This window comes from Perissodus microlepis, chromosome 16 (genome assembly GCF_051167445.1).
Source record: "Perissodus microlepis isolate ML-2025 ecotype Zambia chromosome 16, ASM5116744v1, whole genome shotgun sequence".
In the NCBI taxonomy this organism is placed as follows: Eukaryota; Metazoa; Chordata; class Actinopteri; order Cichliformes; family Cichlidae; genus Perissodus; species Perissodus microlepis.
Window position 1 is genome coordinate 29502586 of NC_140476.1, and position 19564 is coordinate 29522149.

The following is a 19564-nucleotide window of genomic DNA, read 5'->3' on the forward strand; positions in this document are numbered from 1 at the left end:
AAAAGAGCATAAATAATAAAAGATTCAAAAATACTTTGATTTTAGGTGGTAAACCATAAGAAATGAGAAACATAAATGCCTGTATGATTAGAAATGTTCTACTCCTCAGTCCCCAGTACAGAGAAAAATGGAAAATTAACATGAATTAGCCCTATAAACACTTTAGAAACACATTATATAATTTATTCACAGTGTTTTCGGTTTCTGTAAACTTTACCTGCTGCATAAATGCCAGAAAAATAAATCCTGGTGAGAGAGCATTCAGTCCCATCAACTTACAAGGGCAAACCACCTCCATGTGTAAACACACTGGTTTGTTATACTGTACTCTTAGGTAACATAATGAGGACATGATGGAACTGTATGCTGTGTTGACTCTCATATCAAACAAGTCAAACCTGTGTTTGCTTTAAACTTCAAGGAATCAATAGTAAAGGAATGCCAAATGCAAACATAAAAAGTAAACTGCTCAGCACCATTTATTTTATAGGGCAGAAAGACCCACACTAATACTGTATGTGACATCAGATGGTGATATGCTGCTCCCAAGTGGTCATGGGAAAATTCACTGGGCAGATTTCAAACCAGTGTTTCCTTCTGAAATGACTGAAAGAAGAATGTTTTAATGCAAAAGCACCTTATAGTGCTGTGAAAAAATATTCCTGATTTCTTGCTTTTTTACATATCTATCATGCCATATGTGACAAATCTGAACTTGTTTAATGATCTAAAATTTTGCCTTTACTCAGGTATCTTTGCCTAATGTTAAAATTTGTTTGATGATCTGAAACAAATATACAAAAGACTAAGAAATCAAGAAAGGACAAATACTTTTTCACAGCACTGTGTGTAGTCCACTTTTACTGAGGTAATACATTTAATTTTCCAGCAAAATTAATATCCCAATAACTCTGGCCTGTGTTTAGTTCAAGAGTTTAAAATTAGGTCTCATTTGATAAGTCAGCTGTTGGAGACATTTGCCCTGACATTATTTTTTGTAATTTCTTTCAGTTAGTATGTCAAACTCTATGAATATGCAAATTATCCACCTTCTCTCTTCTGACAGGGCTCTAGACTAACTTTTTGCCATGGGCGTGCCGGTACGCCTAACTTTTTAAAGTTAGGCGTACCGGCACAAAAGTTAGGCGCACACAAATTTTATAATAATTTATATAATATAATGTGTTTTTCTGGATACACTGTGCTTTTTCAGCTTTCAAAGATTCATCAATCTTTCACCGTGTCAGAGCACTGGCTATGAATTTCAGAAGGACCAGGCCTTAACTTAACAGAAAAGTTAGCAATAGTTCTTTTCCTATTACAGCTACATCCACTTCTGTCGTGCCTAGGCTGCTCACTAGGGCTGGGTATCATCACTGATTTCTATAATCCATTCGATTCCGGTTTTCAAAGTCCCGATTCGATTCAACTTAGCCTCAGACAGTCAGAAATATTATAATTCTGATCACTTATCAGTACTGACTTCATCAGAATTGTGAACATCACAGCAGATGCCTTTGTGTGAAAGTAACTGAGAATAAAACAGAAAAACATGAAGGAGATTTTCCTGGTCTGGCTTTTTATAGCAGATAACCTTAAAAATATTCTACAATGTTCTGCATATAAAGTTTAAATTTCTTCAGTATTGAACAACAGAAAAAATAGGCTTTCTTGTCCGAGGTCATTTAAGTGAAAAAAAAGAAAAAGAAAAGAAAAAGACAGCAGCCGACAGCGCTGTAAACAACGGTAGACTGGTGGGTAATAAGCGAATGAATAATACAGAAAACAGAGATTGGAGACGGGAAACTGTTCTTGAAGTACAGAGAGAGATAGAGAGAGAGCTGTGCATGAAGTGTGATTTTAATAGTCGTGGAAGCAAAACAGCAAAATTCATGACGACATTGATCAAATGTGAAGCGCAGTTTGCTGCTTCTTTTGCTGCTGGCTCGGTGAATTTTGGTTGGAGAGAGACAAAACCTGCAGCTCAGAATCAGCGCAAGAAGACGTAATCACAGCGCGGACCGGACGCATCAGATTCGCTAAGCTCCGACAGCGTGTCCGTCTACGGGCCGTCGGGTGAGAAAGCGGAGAAAGACAAAGTTGATTCTGATGCGTCGGGTCCGCTCCGTGTTTACGTCTTTGTGTGGAATCCGTGTATCTGCTCTCATCTGCTGTTTGGTTGTTGTTGAAATGGTTTTGTGAGCTTTGATCTGAGAATCTGGCGTTTCTGGCAAAACACAGTTATATTTAAAAGTCGATTCAGGATTTAATGAATTGATATCGCTTTATTCAAGCTACTCACCTCCCACTTCCACCTGCACTTTCAACTGGACCACGGCCAATCAGAGAGGTCCCGCCCCTTACTATCTCTGATTGGTTTAGTCCACGATAGGGGCATAATGTGTGTCTGTTGTTGACCACAGGGAAGGTTGCAGATTTTTTTTTTTTTTTTTTTGCTACCCGAACAGTTGGTCGCACAGGTGCAACCAAATATTTTTTTTTTAGTCGCACCACTGAAAAATTTGGTCGCATTTGCGACCAAATTGGTCGCACTCTAGAGCCCTGTCTGATAATTGCTTTTGATTGCCAACCCCACAAAAGTTACCGTGCTTCATTAAGGGTCAATGTCAATCCACAGCCTTAAAGGAAACAACGGCAGGAGAGGAAGGGCTCATAGTTTGCAAACCACAAAATACAGAACATAGAGTGAAAATAGAGTTTGAAGAGAGGAGGCTCCAGCCTGCAAAATGCACAGTCACACAGTTGTGGTGCCAACAAAGCTTGCCCTTTAGTGAACATTTCACATAGACTGTATCACTCAGAGGGACATTGGGAATGACACCAGCTAACTAATCTTCCAACAGATCAGTCAATGTGGGGATTTATGATGTTCAAAAAGGGGTGCCCAAAAGCTGGAATGAGTGAGATGCAAATCAAGAAATTCCTAACTTGTATGAGTTACAGGAGGTAGGAATTTGAAGCAATTCAACACATTTGCTAGCTGGATAATTTGGATTAATGATGAGAATACTCATCTCCACTATGTCTCCAGTACTAACGAGGACAAGAGTTGATTATCAAATCAAGAGGATGCATGCATGCTAAGCTTGAGCTGCTTAAAGATAAAAGGGGTTAATCAACTAGCACTCCCTGCACTGCTCATAAGCTGTGTCTTTTGGCTGAATGGGACATAACTAAATTCCTATGTTCACCACAATGTATGCACCTACTAGCACTCGTTCCTAGCAGAGTTTTGGTGGGGAAAAGTGCATTGAGCACACTGGAAACTTGCACCAGTTCTTTCAGGAGTTAGAGAATGGTGAATGGACTGGTTCTTATATAAGGCCTTTCTGCTCTACCTGAGCACTCAAAGCACACGCCCATTCATACAAGCACTTTGTGATACAGTTAAGTGCTTTCTATCTAACATTCACGCTAATGGTGGTGTCAGAGACCATGGCATGCAGACTGGACTGAACCACCAACCTTTTGATCAGCTGATAACCTGCTCTACCTCCTGAGCCGCAACTGTTCCTGTACAGAAGAACTGCAAGAAATGGGCAAAGAATATAGGTAAGGACAGTGGCCAAAGTTTGTTTTAAGTCGACACTCTTCAGTAGTTTTTAAATGGGTTAGCTGTGAGAGGCTCCAATAGTTTAGGCTCATGTTCTTTCCTTACAAAGTCAGCAGTAAAGGTTCTGACCATGATGGAATATTCCAATACACTATAGAAGGCTTTGCCTAAAGAAATGAGCTGCTTAGCTTGCTTTGAGTGGGATGGTCAGACACTTTCACACCTAGAAAAGCAGTAAAAGATGATAAGTGTCCTCGGCTGTTGCCCAGGAAAAAGTTTTGCCCCAACAAGAATTAAGGTAAAATGTTTTGGCTTGGTCTAAAGCATTATAGTCACTGATCAAGCAGTAGGGAATGCTGAGTGGTAAGTTTCTGGATCATGGGAATTGTATGTGGAGATAGCAGAGGAGCAGGCACTGACTGAGTGAGGAAACATGCTTAGTTTGGGTACGGACCCTCTGCGCTGTGACTCTCTGAATCCTTGCAATTAGAGTCTTTTCAAAACACAATAATACTTGGGGGGAAAAAATTAAATATTTGAAAGACATAGTTGATATTTTCTCCCTCATTGGGGTATTAAATGAACCAACAAAGACTGCTGGTGAGTGTGTAATCAGTGAAAGGCCTGTTCTAACGTACACTGTACTTCAAACTTTGAAGCACATTTAACTTGTCTCTGAAGTGCTGATATGAATGATTGTGTTCTGTATGCGCAATCTAGTCTGTGTGATTGAATTTGAGTAAGACTGTAAGATCCTGCTATATTCTATAGTCTTCCAGCCTTGTTAATCAGTCATGCTTTTAAAAGCCTTTCATAATCTCAGCGAGAGTTAAATATTTGAGCAGAAGTTTTACTTTGTTCTTTTAGATTAACCTTATTGAGCAGAGAGGCTCATGAATGGATCGGCACCTATGGATCTTACTGGATTTTTTTCCCTGCAGGTAAATTTCCTGCACATTCTGCAGTAATCCTCACAAAGGAAAATTAGGCCCTTGAGTGAACCTCGTCTTGTAGGCTTAGTAATAAAAGTAAGAGGTTAATGCAGAAATGTAACACCACAGTTTTAACTCAGGATTTAAACGGGGTTACTAAGGAGGGAATTTATTAATTCATTTGATATTTTTTGGATTTTTTAGAGTTCGAGAGCGAAGAACACTTGGGTACATGAGGACAGGATTTTTGAAATTCCTGTCATTATATATTGTTCTGTGTTTGCAAACACCTAAACATTTGTATTAATAAGAATGCAGTAAGTTCTTCACTGCAAATAATATAATGTATACTAACCAAGGTCTGCTTTCCATGTGTGAATTCAATGCACATTTTTCATTTATTACTAATTATTTTTTCTTGTCTTAGTTTTTCCAGTGTCCTTTTCTCCACTTTTTGCAAAAAAATATGGGAAATTGTAGAACCTATAGGTTTACTCAAATTATTTAATTAATTAATTAATTTTTTTCTCTTGGTCTACTGATGCAACTAGATTGTGGCTCTCCATCTGAGCTTTATAAACAATCTGTTCATTTTTCTATTAAGTGTGTTTTATTTCTCTTCCACCTTTAAATGGAGATCCAGATTATATACATGTAAACAAAGGTTTATGCTATATTAGCCTTCATCTGTTACCAAACACAGCAACAGGAGCACCCTTTAAAACAGATGTTTCCCTGGAGACTAACAACTTGTGCTCATAAACGTACGCAACCATCGGGTGTCAGTGTTGTACAATAAAAAAAAAAAATCTCAGTAGTCCCTTAAACTCTTGTCTCTTTAACAATTAAAACAAGCAAAGGACACCTAAATAACAATTGCACAATCAATGTGTTACATAAATGACATTTTAAATAATCAGTCAGGTAAATTATGTTTCCTTAAGTTGTGCAATTTATGTTAAATGCAGGCTGGGTGCTATATATGCATTAAATTAAAAAAAAAATGCAAAAAAGTAAAGGATTTCAAATTCTGAGTTAAAAACTGAATCATTCAGCCAACAAACTTTTAAACATGGCTAACAAAGAGATGAATCATAGACTGATTTTGAATAGAATAGAGCTGCATGTCAGATATTTATGAGAAGCCTATTGTAGTTTTGGATCGAAAGGTTTGATTATCTGTGTTCCAGACTCATTAGTTCAGTTTGCAGAAGACCTTAATTCACATGTTACTGGAAGAGAATCACACTGTGTCATGGAGCGCACTCATGAGATTACTGTAATCCCATTTAATGTACTACATTACTTCCTAAAACTGCCGAGTGAACAAAACAAAACCGTGGTGAGTGAAAGCGAGAGGACACGGCCTTGAAGAGGTGAGAACAAAAAAGAGGAACCATATGTGGGAGGAATGTGAGCGCCATCACAATGTTAAAAGTATTGAACCTCTAATGCAGAAGAACCAAAGACCATTTGTTCTTCGGTTCTCCCTTTATGACCACCCATTTTTGACAGAGATGCTGAAATAGGCCAAAGATGCAAACTGATGAATCAGCCCCCCTAGAGATATGCAATTATAATCTGGCCTCCATATTCAAGCAGTTTCTTTCACTTTCTCCTTGAGGCTGACATCTGACACAGCCGTGATAGCACACATTATAAACTTAATGAGCAAATCCGTCAGATCAGAGGCTCCTAATAGCAAAAATGTACACCACTTCCAGAAAGCCATTAGTCAGGCTCTAATTGGATGTAAACAGCAATTGATATCTGCTGATATTATCCTTGTGTGGGGTTTTTTCTTTTCCTTATTACAACTTCAAGTTTAGGCAACCGAGAATGCCAGTGACTCACAGCTCAAAGATGACACATCTCTCCTCTTCATAACCACATGGACTGTTTCACAACACGGCTATTTTCATAAAGCCTTCATTTCCAGGCGGGGATGGATGAATGGTGAGCTTTTTCAGGAGATGCAGATGGGCACTACCGCCTGCTGAGGTGGAAGGAAAACTCGACAGACAAGTGTCAACGATATTGTTCTACTTTCACTGAAGGCACGTATCTGTGAGGTCAAATGTTTTACGAGTGTCTGTGATACCACTGCAGCTCTGGAGTGAATCTGCTACTTCATATGGGTAATATAGGGACTAAACAACTAAGGAGGCATATGTGTTGTAAAGCAGTCCCACCGCCTGCCTTGTGCCTTCAGTCTTACTCCAACACATTCAGCATGAATCCAGCACTTATTTTTGACACTAAGGTCCGCCAGCAGTGTCCTGTTTCGTGTTTGATGTAAATTAATGTGTGCCCCTTGGTCATCCTCAACAGACTCCTTTCATGACCACACCTTAAAAATACCGCCTTAAAAACCAACCTGTTAGACTGATTTATGTAGAAGAATTACATGAAAATGTAAAATTGCTGATCATTGGCCAACTGATGTGCCTTAAAGTGAGTTTTTCATCACTTTAGCTCACCAGCAAGGGTCAGCAGGGCACTGCAAAAATAAATAAATAAATAAATAAATAAATAAAAATACAGGTGATGTAAAGAACCAGAACCACTATTTGCTGAATGCATGCTACACTAGCCATTTCACTTTGCCATTACTCTGCCACTGTCTCAATCTGAAGTTGATTTCTAACGGATCTGGAGCACTGTGAAGGAGTTAGAGCTGCATGCTCTTCTTCTTTTCATGTTTCTAATTTAATGACCATGCCTGCAAGATTTACACAAACACTGAGGGTTCCCATAGCAAACTGTTAGCACGTTTAAAAAAAAAATAAAAATAAAAAATGAGTCTACATTCGTTAAAGCTTTTACTGCTTTGGTGCTTTTAGCTGAATGTCTATACAAACACTTTTACGGTCACACACTTGCCACATTACATAGCAGCAGGGGGGCACTTCTCAAAATAAAACGTGACCCAACACATTTATCAGAAGGGTCTGTGAGGTAATAAAACGTCTCCTTTTTTGGAGGGTGGGGTGATAAGCTCCTGAACCCCAGTCCTACATCCCACAGCTGGGCTGCTCTGCAGAGTTTCAGTCGCACGGTGTGAGGAGGAGGGGTGGGTGAATCTGCAGGACTCTGCTCACCACGCCTCGGTACGGTGAGTTTGTCAGCCATATTGACTACCTCTTCTCCGGTCGTGGGAGACTGGCGGAGGAGTCTCCCTCCAATGAAGCCTGTATCACTATAGCTACACTCTCAGTACGCACCGTGTCCGGGAACGTGAAACGGTCTATTTTTAATCGCTGTGGATATATAAAGTACTGCTGCCTGCTGGAGGGGGTGACAGTTGGGACACATCCTCGAGCGCAGCTAGGCGTTAGAGGTGAGTTTGACCGTCTTCATCTTTGCCTGTCGTCCTTCTTTTCCTTTAAGCCGTCCAAATGAGAAGGGATTTATTTTCTTCTCTGGGCTGCAGAGCGGCAGCTGTGTCTTTATTTGAACACTCTGGGCCGCTGAGGAGCGGCACAACTTATTTTCTAGCGCACTTTGACTGGCAGGTTAAAGGCGGCGTGCCCCCGGTTTGGCTTCACCTCGGTTTCTAACAGGCTTCGTGCACGTTTTAGGACGGGAGGACGGGTGAGTAAGCCCGTGTCGCTTTCCTCTGAAGGGCTCAGTGTCAGTCGGTGTTAGGCAACAGAAGAGGGTAGTCATGGCAATTAGTTGTCATGTCTACTTTGAGATTCAAGCGGAATATATATGTGAGCTTTCACGAGCTCCTCTGAGCGCTTCGATAATGATTTCAACAGCTACCCGGGAGAGCTTGAACGTGCCCGCCTTTGCTGTTGAAATTCAGGCGAGGTCCTGTTCATGTGCTGGAAGGGACTGATGCTCTGGTGGGGAAGAGGAAAAAAACGCTCGCAGCGGAAACAATGTTTCTTGCGCCGTTTGCAACTTTTGTGGTGCTGACAACGCGCCTTTCTTTCTGTAACAATGTCGAAAACAGCCGCTGCTGAAACACGATTAGCACATCGTTGACACTGAACTGTTAGCAGGTGCAGATACAGCATTCGGGGACTCGTGTGTTGCGGTCACCGCACTTTGAGATACTTGCGGTCGATTTAAATTCCGCTGTTTTAGCGCTGCCTCCAAGATTATACAGGCGATACTGTAACGTAAAAACAAATAACAACTTCGATTTAAGTCTGACTTTTTTGTTTATCAGCAAGATGAGGATATGTTAACGTTGGCAACCTTGGCCTTAGTTTATCATTTTCAAGTTTAGGCGCTAAGCTTGAAGCACGCGGACCAGTATGGCTTTTGCACATAAATAACGGTTTTCAATTCAGTCACGGTAGCGCGCGCGCACACACATATACAGGACGCTAGCGGTCCATCTGGCACAAACAGATGCTCTGTCGGCGTCAGGCAAATTACGAGCTGCTGATAGGCACAGCGAGTGAATTTATTGGCCATTATTCCCATCGCTCAAATTCTCCTGTTGCTCTCGAGCCCGCCCACTCGTGGGACCGAATTACAACTCATTTGAGAAGGAGGCTCTCCGCACCATGACATCAGATACCCTTGACTGCTGGTTTTAGATTTCTCTCGGCTGCGCTATTTTTTTGTAACCTGCTGAATAATCCCACGGCACAAGGCCACAAAAAGAGAATGCTAACGCTTGTCCTGACCACACGTCCATATAGCTGTTAATTCCTGAGAAATGTTGCTGTAGGACCACTTAAATGCAGAAGAAGAAAGCTTTACAGCAGAAGTTATTAATGAAGGCTTGAAAGTACATGCTTACTCATTGGCTAATTAAAGAGACTTGTCATTACGATTAAACTTCGTATTTGTAAATAAACCCTCACTGTATCAAAAATGGTAACAGTGAGATAAATGTAAAGACACTAAAATGGCAATAACAGCAGTATCCCTCCGCTATTTTAAGAAACAGAATAGGCCCTGGTTTTCTTTATTCTTAAAAAATTTAAACCAACTTGCACCAACCAAAAGAATGTTCATAATAAGACAATTTGCCAGCTGGAAGAATTTAGACAGAGTATTCACACACCAGCTGTCAATGTGAAACTCCTCTACTATGTTATGGCTATGGCTGTGTTCGTACTTAGTGCAGTTTTCCCTTATCAGCCTTGTTAATGAAAATTTAGACTTTTCTGGTGTTTTGTTGCTATTTCCATTCTATCGTAGTTTATGTAAGCACTTTAAAAGTTTAGAGACAGTATTTACATTGGCTGTTTACATTTCTTCTGTTAATTATAGATGCAGGCATCTATAATCAAGTCTAGTTACATCTAAAACAAAGGAGAAATGTGCCAGAAACATCTATTATTGTCATTCAGTGCATTGTGAAGGTGCATTCATGCATGGGTAACAAGTTCAAATGGTCAGAGTTGAACCAGGAACATGCTTTGCATTGCAGCTGGAATTTAAGTTTAACACTAAGCAACAAAAGTAATGGTGACTCTTTAACTGTTCAAGTGGAAAAAGAGATCAAAAATATAAAACACAGTGAGTTATTACTGTTGTTCTACTTTTTTCACAAACATAAGGCTGACAGCTTGCAACATCTTAAGTAATATGCCAGAAATATGCCTTTCTGTCTCATGTATGTTGGTGTAATTTGTCACATCAGTTGTTACGTTGGAGCATATGTAGTAGTATCAGCTGGGAACAGGGAGCCAATACTTTAGCTTCAGAGGCCTGTCGCAGACTGATGCTATCTAGTTTCTCTCATTTCTCCCTTATTTATTGTGCCTCAATCTCATGTCCTCTCTTTCACTTTCTTTGCCTTTATCTGCTCTGTTTCCTGCACACTTTAATAAAGCTGGTTTAAGTAACTCAGTGCGTGAAGAATTCTGACACAGAGGTTACGGTTTTGGAGGGACAATAAATGCAAACGTCCTTCATGCACCTCTGTAAATAAAACGGGCTGGTTTCAAATTCAGCCATAGTCATTACACATGCATCTGGAGCTAGTCTTTGTTTTTGGCTGATTAGCGTGGTCTTCTGCGGTTGGCTGTCGAGATTCAGTGTTATACTCCATCCCGTCCCCCAATCCTACCCATTCTCTGCCTCCCATTTCCTCCAACTGAGAGGAAAAAAAAAAAGTCAGCATGTAAGTTTGGAGCGCTTGGAGTTGATTCCAAAAAAGCTGCTGTATGTGCCATAAATTTTATTAGATTTGACAAACTCATGAAAATTCACACCTTTTCAGTGGCTTGAAAGGAGTTTGTGTTAGCTCAGTTAGTTTCAGAGGTCACACCTGGGACAAGCCATTTGCGTTTTATCGCAAAGTCTCCCCTCCTGACATTCACAGAGGGGTCAATTGGCTCTTTGGTGGTTTAAGTAAAGCTTTGTTTTCTAAGCAGTTGGTGCCGATTCCTGCTGTTGTAACAGCTGCTCAAAGTTATGAGTGTGTCAGCCCTGGCACTTAACAGCAGGACATTTTGTGGCTTCTGCAAACACACATGTAATGACAGAGATTTACCAACAGCAAGTATTTCACAGCAACAGTCGCCCTTTGTTTTTTATGTTTAAGCTATCACTATGTAAATTGACAGAATAAAGGAAACCGGTGATGTTGTTAAGAACCGTTGAAAATAATTGAACGAGATCCAGCTCCACATTTCTGAATGAGGTTTCATTACCCCCCCTCCCCCCACCACCACATATTTTATTTTATTTTATTGCCATTTTTAAATGGCAAAGAAAGTCAGAACAGTATTTCCCAATATGAATCACAGCCCAACTTAACATGATTAAATAGCAAAGGAGGGACAAGTAACAGAGGTCTGTAAAGGCGACTGGAAAATCTATAAAAGTCTGTAAATTTTTTTGATATTAACAGTTAGGGCTGTGCGATCTCACCAAAATCTCATATCCCGATATAAGAATTCTATCGTCCGATAACGATATAAATCACAAAAATGTAACATTTTCTGTAAATTCTGTGAATCTCGGGCAGCTCGACTTGCGTGAAGTGTTTCCAGCTGCGCGTCATGTAGCTGGAGTCGAGTGTTTTAACCGATGCATGAAACTATACATTTTTAGACGGCCGCCGTTTTCTTTGTTACACGGCGTGCTGCAGGGAAAAGCATGTTCTAACGTTTGAGTCTAAGGTTTATTTTTTAGCACCTGGCAGCTCTTTTTTACTTCTCATCCGTAAATAATCTGCTCTTTCACGTGATTCAGTTTATTTTGAAAAGTCTCAACAGGATCTTGAGCTTTATTGTGAAAGGTTTATGTGGAACATAAACAAGCGGACACGCGATGGTGTTACCGTCGTTGTTGCTAACCACAACGCGTAAAAACAGGCGCTTGTCCGTCCATAGTGTGGTTATATTAAATGTAAGAGAAAGAGAGAACTTTAAGAAATTAATATAGCCACTACAGTGACCATCAAAACGGTGAAAAAATATTGCCGTAAACGGTTTATTTTGCGACACCACGAAACAAACGATAGATGTTTTTATATCGTCATCCGATATATATCGTTATATCGAACAGTCCTATTAACAGTGTTGATATCAACTGAGAAAACGAGAGAGATGAAAGAAAGCAATGTTCACGTTGAGAGAGGTTTCTTTTTGCATGAATGGGGACCTGAAAGCTATATCTTTTTTTAAGTGACCCTGTGGTTTCACTAAATATATTGCATCACTTTTTTCTAAGCCTGTCTACACAGTGCAGACCTGCGTGTGCTGTGGGTTTTTTCTTTTTTCGAATGACTGGCTTTATACTGTTTCACAGAACACAGAAGTAAAACCACTTCAACTCTCTTAGCATTCAGTGTCTTCACTTATCTGCTGGCTGCAGGTATATGGGTCAAGTGAAGCTTTGAATTCTTACCGACTTTCTCTCTCTTTTTTTTTTTTTCTTCCATCAATTCACTGTTGTAGTCCTTCCTCACTGTCTCTCAACCTCGATGTGAAATAGAAAGACACAGAGCAAGCAGAAGGTGTTACAGGGTTGGAAGAAAATTGCACAAGGTGACTCAGCTGATAAACTCATCCCAGGCTTTAGATTTTGCAGTCTACCTGCTTTAAATTTAAGTTTTCCAGGCAAGGGACTTACGCTGATAATGGTTCAGTTTCTTCTGGTTCAGTCTAGCTGTTATTAAATTGTAGATGAAGTTATTTTAGATCTACGAGACACTTTCTCATCTTTCCTACCTACAGCTGAAAATAGTTTCAACAATGAATTTGTTGCATTGATTGTAATAGGGTTTCCAGTGAAAAAGCTGTTAAGGCCAGCAGGAGCGGTGGGACTGTCTGAGTTGTTTATGCATTTGTGGTGCTGATACTGATATCTGTTTTTAGGGTGCTTAAAAAAAATCCAACATCAATACAAATTGGTCAGTATTTATATATCAGTGCTTCCCACAAGTAGAGCTCTGTTGGATCTGGTTTGCACTGTATGTTAACAGCTGCCCAAGTTTGTTTGGTAGATAATTAATCTCACTGTTATTTAGAAAGTTCAGTTGCTGCTAGCCTGCTATCACCTGTACTTTCTATCTTGTGATTTCCATAGCTCTCTAGTTAAGTGGCTGTTCTGGTGTTAGTTTGTGCATATACACTACTTACATATAGATAATTCATAGGTCCAATAAATATATAATTTCAGCATATCTGGTATGCTTAAGAACCAATATTGGAAGTAAGTAACATTTATTAAGAGCTGTACACAAAAAAGTAAAATTAAAAACATTAAGTGCCATAATAGCCAATAAAAAGATAAAATAAGACACAATTAAGAAAAAGATTTCTAAAAGACAAACAAATTAATAATAATAATAATAACAATGACGATGATGATGATAATAATAATAATAATAATAATAATAATAATAATAATAATAATAATAATACAATAAAATCAACACAAAGCCTGTTTTAATAAAAGTTTTTACTGCTTTTTAAAAGCGCCCACAGGATCAACTAGATGTAGTTGTGGTGGTAGACTCTTCCATTGCCTCGGTCCCACAGACTTAAAGGCTCATTCTCCCCAGTCTTTAGTTGTGTACAGCAAACAACTAACAGATTCTGAACCTGTGAAGATGGCGAGGAGCAGTGTATATAATCTGGACCTTGGCCGTGTCTTATTTCGTATGTTAATACAAGGATTTTAGAATGAATCTTAACCCTGTTGGGAGCCAGTGTAAAGAGTATGAATGCTAGTGATGTGGACTTGCTTTCTAGAAGATGTTACTAGCCTGGCCGCAGCATTTTGTATTGCTTGGAAGTGTGAAAGTAAAACTTTGTCCAAGCTGGTAAGCAGGCCATTACAGTAATCTAAATGAAAAAACAAAAACGATAAACATTATTTTTCATTTCAACTAAGGAGAACATAAGTCACAGTTTAGAAATGTTCTTTAAATGAAAGAAACAGGACTCGAGACAAAGATTTTATATGCAAGTCGAACCCCAAAGAAGAATCAAACATTACACTAAGATTCTGAATGCTGGACTTAGCCGTTGAACAAAAAACGTACGAGTCTGACTCATTTTAGGTTATAGTTCACAAGGAGCTATAATTATGGTCTCAGCATTGTTGGTGTTCAAAGCAAGGTAATTGATAGCGAGCTTATACTAATCTGGGTTAAATAAGATGGACTAGGGTGGATAAAGCTGAATGTCATTGGCATCGAAATGATACGAAACGTAATTAAAAGATTTTAGATTTCCACATAATGACTGCGAGCTACGCTAGAGTTTCCTCTGACTCCACCCTGCCTAACCATAGTTCACCATCTTTTGCTATCCCAAAAGTGGTAGAGATATATCCCGGACAGGCAAGTGTACTCAGTTACATGTCCTACAGATAGTGCAGTATTGTAGATAATGGAGATCAACATTCTCTTCTGGAGAAATTATGAAATGACACAATTTCTTAATTACAAAAGATTTTTATCGGCACAAACTGGAAACCCTGATGTATCTTTGATGGGCAAATATCAGCTGATATCAGGAAACCAATGTACACTACCAGTCAAAAGTTTGGACACACCTTCTTATATAATGATTTTCCTTTATTTTATTTACATTGTAGATTCTCACTGAAGGCATCAAAACTATGAATGAACACGTACGGAATTATGTAGTAAACAAAAAAGAGTGAAATAACTTAAAACATGTTTTATATTTTAGATTATTCAAAATAGCCAGCCTTTGCTTTGATCACTGCTTTGCACATTTTTGGCATTCTCTTGATGACCTTCATGAGGTCGTCACCTGAAATAGTTTTCAACACTCTTGAAGGAGTTCCCAGGGATGCTGAGCACTGATTGGACCTTTTGCCTTCACTCTCCATCTCCATCTCCATCTCATCCCAAATCATCTTGACTGGGTTTAGGTCAGGTGACTGTGAAGGTCAGGATATCTGGTGCAGAGATCCATCACTCTCCTTCTTGATCAAATAACCCTTGCACAGCCTGGAGGTGTGTTTGACTTCTTTGTCCTGTTGAAAAATAAATGTTGGTCCAACTAAATGCAAACTGGATGGGATTGCATGTCGCTGCTGGATGCTGGGGTAGCCATGCTGGTTCCATGTGATTTCAATTGTGAATAAATCCCCAACAGTGTCACCAGTAATGCACCCTCACCATCACACCTCCTCCTCCATGCTTCACGGTGACTATCTAAAAGACATGGTGGGTCGAACCAAAAATCTCAAATTTGGACTCTTCAGACCAAAGATTTTCATCAGATGTCCATTCCTTGGGTCTTTTGGTCCAAACAAACTCTTCTGATTGTTGCTTTTTCTTAGTAGTGGTTTCTTAGCAGCTATCTGACCATAAAGGCCTGATTCACACCAGTCTCCTCTGAACAGTTGATGTAGAGATGCTACTGGAACTCTGTGTGGCATTTATCTGGGCTCTAATCTGAGGTGCTGGGAACTTGTGTTTTCTGAGTCTGGTGACTCGGATGGATTTATCCTCAGCAGCAGAGGTGACTCTTGGTCGTCCTTTCTTGGGGCGATCCTCATGTGAGCCAGTTTCGCCATAGTATTTGATGGTTTTTGCGACTGCACTTGGGGACACATTCAAAGTTTTAGCAATTGTCTGGACTGACTGACCTTCAGTTCTTAAAGTCATGATGGACTGTTGTGTCTCTTTACTTATGAAATCTAAAATTTGTCAAACAGGGTTGTCAGCTGTGTACAAACCTGACTTCTGCACAATGCAATTGATTATCCCAACCCCATTAAGAAGGCAAGAAATTCCACAAATAAACTCTGACATGGCACACCTGTGAAGTGAAACCATTTCAGGCGACTACATCATGAAGCTCACTGAGAGCACATTCAGAGTTTACAGTGCTGTCATCATGGCAAAGGGTGGCTTCTTTCAGGAATCTAAAATATAAGACAGAGTGATTTATCAATTTTTTCTTTGCTGCATAATTCCATATATCTTTCTTCATATATTTGATGTCTTCAGTATGTATCTACAATGTAGAAAGTAGTTAAAATAAAGAAAAACCATTAAATGGGAAGGTGTGTCCAAACTTTTGACTGGCAGTGTATCTGTGAGCCTCAGTTAGCCACACAGTCTTAGTGACTGATCAGCAAAACCACACATTGACCTCCTGTGACTAAAGATAAAATGTATATTTCCTGACCAGCTGGCGATTGATTGAATTTTATTTTATTTTAATGTTTTCAATGTTGAAATCTGTTGCAAAGATGGTGCTCCACCAGAAACCTTTTGTTTGCTTTAGTCACTAGCAGACTTGTGCGGTCACTCCGTTTGTATCGATGACACCAACTTACATGCAGACCATATCATCATCATTTGCTCTCTGACCTGTAATGAAACTTGAAAATGTGCAACGCAAACTGGAAATGGAACATTTGCCTTCAAAGTAAAAGTTGCAGTGGTAAGGCGCAACTTTTACTTTAAAGCTGGTAAGCAGATACAATTACCAGCTAGTTTCCATTTGGGATTTTGTGATATCAGGGGTCACCGACCTGTCTCTAGGCCTGCGTAATTGGGGCTTTAGGAGTCGATGTCAATGCTATCAATCACTTGCCAAACGTGGAATACTGAATTTTTCCTCAGGACTGAAAATGCCAGATTTTCACTTGGTGGCTTCTAGTATTGTGACTGAGCCTTTGTACGGGATGCTCTTTCAGTCTATTTACCTGCTAGAAGATGACCTCACTCAGCAGTATTGTGTAATAGAAACCTGAAACTGGTCCTGTCAGAATAGAGCTTTTTTGTGATATGAAACTTTGGCTTGGGGGTGCGTTCAGTTGCTGTCACAACTGTCAGTAATAGTATTGTCCTAGTTGATGTGGCCAAACTACAGCTGCTGCTACTGCTGACAGTACAATCAATCTTTAGTAGTCTTAAATATGTTCCTGCCCTCTGAAGTTGCCAGTGTTTCAAACAGTAACATTAGTTTTGCTCACTCTTCTTCTAGAATAATGATTTAAACATGATTCAGTCCTACATCTTCCTATTTTAACTAGTATTTTTTCAAGCGGTAGTCTAGAGGTCACTCGTATTACAATCTTGGCTTAGTTGAGATGCTTCTGCACCTGAAGAAAGAAGCTCATCTGGCTTCCAAAGCTCTCTTTGAACGAAAATGTATTCCGAGCCAGGTAGACCTTTAGGATTTGGGCCTCATAAGACGCTGATGTGATTATGGAAGGCTTGACTGAGACTGAGCAGTGCATTGATTTGCAGGTCATGTTGTACAGTTTTCTGACACATCAAAGGGACTTTTTAAAAGTGAGAATTTGTAAATTTACAATGCTCTCAGATGTGACTATAAAATTTTCAGTTTGCCTCAAGACTATTCAAATATGTAGAAATCCTTCTGCCAGCCTTCTAATAGGATGGAAATATGTAGGGCAGTTATTGACCACATTAAATGGATCTGCAGTGACTTCTGTAAAGTATTTAACTGAGGTTAGTTAGCAGTTCAATGTAGTTATCCAAGTTAAATATTCTTTAAATAATTTTGTACAGTTTTCTGTTCAATAGCCTAATCCTTTAAATGTGATTATTGTAAAGAATGTTTTATGCAGAGACATGTAAATTCTTGGCTGAAGTCCTCACAATAATTTTCTTTTAGTCTTGAAGGCGTAGGTTTGTTTAAATTCACTCACTAATAGTTAGACAAACAAAGCATAGCAGAGGCTGACTGCACTGATAAGTCAATTTGAGAACACACACTTTGAAAGCAATTTCTTTTAGAGCTAAACACCATCTTTATGATATACTGAATGTTTTATTTGTCCCAGTTTACAAACCAAACCTAGTTTCCATCATTATTTCGAAAATAAAAACAAAATGAAGAATTCTTCCATAATTCTTCTTGGATGGCTTCTTGTGGTCATATTAATGAGTGTAAACCTTTCCAGTAACTCTGAGATATTTAGAGAACCAAAATCTTTCACTTTGTTTTTCTTGTCAGACCGAGCCTAAGCCTGTGTCTGAGCCTGGTTTAATGCTATGTGCTGACACTTGTGGAAGGTCTATTTCTAGCCCCACACATCACAAAGATCTGGCACCTACGGGACACCTACTAACTGCTCTCCTTACATTCTAATCATTTTAGGTAACAAGATGTACTAGATAAACCCACACTGTCCAGAGAACATAACATTTGTCAGTAAGCAAGTTATGATTTGTCATAGAGATCATGCAAAGGGCTTTGTAAACCCCCACCACCCTTTTTGTCCCCACTTACTGGATTGTTTCTGTTTCTTCTTTCTTTCCCTGATTTTCTCTATAACTAACCACTGTCCTCTACCTACTCTATGGTTCTCATTTGTTTTTTATGCTGAGTTTAGGACTGCTCCTCTGTTACAGCTTCATCTGAACACTGAGGAATTCTGCTGTAGTCAAAGGATCTCAGTAACATCTGTGTGTGTACAGTATGGTTGTTTGCTAAGTGTTGCTAGTTTAGTTTGTCCCTTTTTCATTCCGTACTTGCAGTAAAACATGAAGTTAATAGTGGTTCAGTGATTTTTGTGATGTAATCTTATATCAAATGGCCAGTTTGTCCTGTTTTGACAGTGTGACCATGTCAGCAGTGTTCTGTTTGGAAAGGTTTGCATTTCCCCTTATTCCTTATTAGCCCGCAGCAACTGATAAATCTGTTTTGTCAGGGCTATTTTCAGTCAGCACACACATGGTTTAGAAAGAGATGTACGTAAAGGATTATTGAAGAGGCCTAATCCCACCTTTGCAGGTAATATAACAGTTCAGTCACACAGTTATATTGTGTGACTGACTGCGGTGTAATGAAACATCACATAGTCGGACACACAAAGTAAATATGTTACAATAAAGAATTGTAACATCACATTAAACAGTAACAGATTGTTTGATAGACTGTTAGACAGCTATGTGCTATATAGTTGTCCAGATAACAGTTCAAATATATAGGTTAGGAAACTCCAGTGAAGACTGATCTGTACACAAGGTCTAAGTTTTAAAGTGGGGAAAAATAAATATGTGCAGTAGTGCATGCAGCACCGTAGCAGCAGAGAGTAGTGAACTGACTACAGCTCGTTCGTCTGCAACGAAGTTTCCTAACCAGTAGGAATTCAGAGGAACACGGCGGTGTGGAAGGTAGCACTGATGCCTTACAGCAAGAAGGTTCTGGGTTTGAATCCAGAATCCAGTCTGGGCCTTTCTGTTGATACAGCCGTGCAGCACGTTTCACTTAACTGATGACAGGATTTCTCATTCGGCAGCTTCCTCATAGCTCTCACACATCCTTGCTAGGAGGAGTTTACATGCCTGAGCATAATGAAAAGCACCTTGCGTACATGCAGGAAACTCACTTCAGTTGCTGACTTTTAGAGAGCAAAAAAATTCTTGAGTTGGAGGAAACCCCGTAGGAACAGGGAGCACATGCACACCCCACACAGAAAAGCCACCCTCAGAAGCCTGGGTATCTGAACCCAGAACTCTGTTGCTGCAAGGTGGCAGTACTAGACCCGTGTATTGGTCGGGCTCTAGCATCGAGTGTGTGTCAGCAGTGTTTTTGTAGCCGCGGTATTAAAAATGACTAGGTATGTACATTTATAGTGAGGAGATGTGAATTCAGTTAGTTTATGTATG

At 39.6% G+C, this 19564-nt stretch overlaps 1 protein-coding gene across 4 annotated transcripts in view; it reads left to right on the plus strand.

Annotated features, from left to right (window-relative positions):
- The first annotated feature begins 7511 nt into the window (after window positions 1-7511).
- The window catches only part of LOC146371168 (radixin), a 41156-nt gene continuing 29103 nt past the window's right edge, over window positions 7512-19564 (plus strand). Inside the window, exon 1 of one of the 4 annotated variants that reach the window (XM_084954810.1) lies at window positions 7512-7621. The gene's annotated coding sequence lies outside the window, so the exon portion shown is untranslated. The other 3 variants (XM_084954812.1, XM_084954808.1, XM_084954811.1) reach the window with 3 other exon arrangements.